The sequence below is a fragment of the Bos grunniens genome, chromosome 11, assembly GCF_055505025.1.
Source record: "Bos grunniens cultivar Pamir isolate PY7600 chromosome 11, Bosgru_T2T1.0, whole genome shotgun sequence".
Classification (NCBI taxonomy): Eukaryota; Metazoa; Chordata; class Mammalia; order Artiodactyla; family Bovidae; genus Bos; species Bos grunniens.
This window is the reverse complement of record NC_141175.1, coordinates 35,637,880-35,642,063: the sequence shown is the minus strand read 5'-3', so window position 1 is coordinate 35,642,063 and position 4,184 is coordinate 35,637,880.

The following is a 4,184-nucleotide window of genomic DNA, read 5'->3' as shown; positions in this document are numbered from 1 at the left end:
TTATTATTTCCTTACTTCTACTTTCTGCCACCCACCCACCCCCAGCCTTATTAAGATATAACTGACATATAACGATTCATGGGGTCGCAAAGAGTCGGACATAACTGAGTGACTGAACCGACTGACTGACTGACTGACTGACATATAATGACTTCTTTGTTTCTTTAATTCATTTTGCTGAATTTTTTTCTAACTTGCTTCTTAAGATAAATGACTTGATCATTCACTTTTAGCCCCTTTCCTCTAATTGTGCATTTGAAGATATAAATTTCGTCCTACTTACTACTTTAGCTTCATGCCACAAGTTATGATATATAGAATTTTTGTTATCATCCTGTTCTAACTATTTTCTAATTTGCATCATGATTTCTTATTTCATCCATGGATTATTTATGTTTATTAAGTTTATTAAAACGTTTATTAAATGTTTATTCATTTAAACATTTCTAAACAAAGGGGAATTTTCTAGTTATCTAATAGTTGCATTGTGGTTAGAATATGTACTTTAATTTCAATCCTTTGAAATGTTTTAAGACTCTATTCCCAGTTTGTGGTCAATTTTAAAAATTCCATATGTGCCTAAAGATAAGATATATTCTGCAAGTATTAAAAATAGTGTCTCTTTAGAACTTCCTCTTCTGCATATGGGACAAGGGGTGGGGTGGGAGGTGGTGAGGATAGTGTCCCTCTATGTCCATTTGGTCAATTCTGCTAATCTTAATGTTCAAATTCATATTATTCCTAAGCTTTTGGCTGCTATTTTCCACCACCTACTGAGACAAGGGGCTTCCCTGGTGGCTTAGGGGTAAAAATCACCCTGCCAATGCAGGAGATGTGGGTTTAGTCTCTGGGTCAGGAAGATCCCCTGGAGAAGGGAATGGCAACCCACTCCAGTATTCTTGCCTGGGAAATCTGATGGACAGAGGATCCTAGCGGGCTATAGTCTATGGGGTCGCAAAGGGTCAGACACGACTTAGTGAGTGAATAACAACAACTGAGACAAATGTGTGCAGTTTCTCGTTATGATTGTGAATCTGTTTTTCCTTTGAGTACTGTTCAGTTCAGTCGCTCAGTCCTGTCCGACTCTTTGTGGCCCCGTGGACTGCAGCACACCAGGTTTCCCTGTCCATCACCAACTCCTGGAGCTTGCTCAAACTCGTCCATGGAGTCAGTGATGCCATCCAGCCATCTCATCCTCTGTTGTACTGTACTTTTTTTGAGTACTGTAGTTTTTGGTTTAAATATTTTTTGTTATTTAAAATCATAACTTATTCATGGTGAATTATTTTATCACTATGAAGACCCTCCATTTCTAGTAATGCTTTTTGCCTTAAGTTATTGGGTCTGGTATTAATATTGCTATAGCAATTTTATTTTGGTTGATATTTGCATGGTATATCTTCATCCACTCTTTTACTTTCAACCTTTCTCTATCCCTTTGTTGTAATATTGGATATAAAATAAACCAAAATCTGAATATGTTACTTGTTACTCCAGTTATATGTGGCAACTATTAATAAAATATGATAAAATGGACTTTCTATGAAACAGAAATAGACTTACAGATATAGAGAACAGACTTGTGGTTTCTGGGGGAGGGAGAACAGGAGGCATGGAGTGGGAGTTTGGGACTGACATGTATACACTGCTATATTTAAAACATATAACCAACACAGAAAAGAATAATACTATATTACAAATAATTTTATGACAATAAATTTGACCTTAAAAGAAAAAACACTTTATTTTGGAAATTTTAAATTTACAGAAAAGCTGCAAAGATAGCACAGTGAGTTCTTGTATAGCATGTATCCAGTTTCATTGAATGTTAACATCTCATCTCATCTCATTTTTTTGGTACATTCAAAAAAACTATGTGATTTGGTACATTCACTATTAACTAAACTCCAAACTTCATTTGAATTTTATCAGTTTTTCCACTAATGCCCCTTTTCTGCCCAGGATACACCCAAAGCATTATATTGTATTAACTTGTCATGCCCCCTTTACCTCTTCTGGCCTTGTGATGGACTTTATTTTTTCTGATAGTTTACATTCTTGTTTCTTTTTCAAAAGTTGTGTTTTATTGCAGTATAGTTGATTTAAAATATGTTAATCATGAGTTCAATTTTTAAATATATTAAATATGAATTATATGCAATGTCCAGATATATTTTGCCTCCTCACCTCTTACTTTTGATCTAGCAAAAGTAAGTACTTTTGATGTAGTGGGAAATTGTTTCCCCATAATCTTCCACAATCCAACCCAGTCTTCTGGGATAGACTCTTTTAGTCATTTCAGGATAAATTACTGCCTTGTGTTATAGATTACTCTCCAGCTGTTCCTGACCTCAGATATTTGCTTTTTTAAAATACAGTGGTAAAAATTATCATCTTATCTTTTGTTTCTGGATAGTTCTAAAAAAGATCTGTGAATCTCTTTAGCTCTTCCTAGAACTCAGGTTCCACTGACAACGACCTGACTCTCTGATACTGGATCTACACACCCATGCAAGTCTCCAGACTTTCCTAGGTTTTCTTGGAATGTTCCCTCACCCCACCCCAATCTTCTTTCAATATTGTCCCTGACTCTTGGCCTACTCTGTAATCTCCTCAGAATAACTCTGGCAGTTCTCTGTACCTAGCCTGGTAGTCTAACCCACTTCAGTGATCTCTGCCCTATCCTGGAATTGCTCATATATGCTTGTGAGTTCCTACAGGGTAGGGATCGGACTTTAGTCTTTGCTCTACAGTGCCAGAGTATAGCCAAGCCACTAAAGTTTCCCAAGGTGAGTCGTCGTCCACCTTTTTCATAACATGTGTCACATGCAGCTGCACATGTAGTGAATTCACTTGCTGTCTTTGCGCCATCCAAGCACTTGGCAAGTAAACTAAAAACACAAAAAGGAAAACTTTCTGGACTTCCGGAGTAGTCCTGCATTCAGCCTTGGGGAAATCTGACCCTGCACTCTATCCATTCCACATGTGGGAGGAGGCCTACTGCACATGTTGGCTTTGCCTCCTCCAGTCCTGAAAAGCTGGTTATCTTCTCTGACCTGACCCTGCTCATGAGGCCAAGAGGAGAGAAGAATTTACCCAACAGAGTGCATGGGAGAGCTGTGGGTAAAGAGAAACTGAAAGCCTTTGCAGGGCCTTTTCCTGACTTTACCCATCTTGACTTGTAGGGTTAGGAAAAGGTGTTTGTGGAGGATAAAAACCAAATGGATGACCATCAGAAGGCCCTATAGGAATGATGTTGAGGAAGGGGACATTGGTTAAAGACCCGAGGTAGCCACATAAATGTAGATGTAGAACAAGAAAAGGGAGTTCAAATAGAGGCTGGAGGCCCACAGGTATAGAGCGGGCCCTTATGGCTGTCTTTAAAGGGTTGAATACTCTGTTCTCATAAAACTGAAATCTATTTGGCTCCTTAGCAGTCACCCTTGTACCAAAAGTTTCAAGTGAGCTTCAGAGAAGTTTTGTCCCCTGAGAGTTCCTGGGTATCTAGCACCAAGGTACTCTCTGGCCACAAGGGGGAGCCAGCTCTCTATTAGAGGGATCATACCTCATAGGCACTGAAGAGCTGGCAGGGGTCTGGGATGGGCCAGGGTGCCTCTGATTTGTCAAAACAGGTGATAGTTGAGGTCTGAAATGTACTGGGGTTTCTAGTGTGTGTTGGGTCCACCACTGAAAGGTGTTCAACTCTGCCAGAGTTCCCTACATTCCTTTGCAAACACTGGCTAGGAGATGCAATGCTCACTTCATGTTAAAATGTGTGGATGTAGCATTCATTCTAGTGATGAGGATCCTGTCGTTGTCGGGATTGTTATTTTCTGGATGTCCTCTGTTGGGGACACAATTTCTTCTCTCTTTCCTTGGAATTAGCTAAGTTCCTACTGCTCCTTCCTTGTGTGATCCTGTGTAGGAGTGAAATATATGTGTGTGTATGTGTGTGTGTGTGTGTGTGCACATTTGCACCTACATGTTGGAGATGGGGGAATATAAAGAAGCTGGAATAAGATCTGGGTCAGTGGCCACTGAAAATGGAATTGGGAGGTAGGCGGAGAAGTACAGAAACAAGCCTGTTGTTGGGACCAACATATGCCATTCTTCCTGTTCCCCTCTGATCTATTGACTTTGATCTATTAACTCTGATCAACTGAGAGTGGAAAGTTAACTTTTCA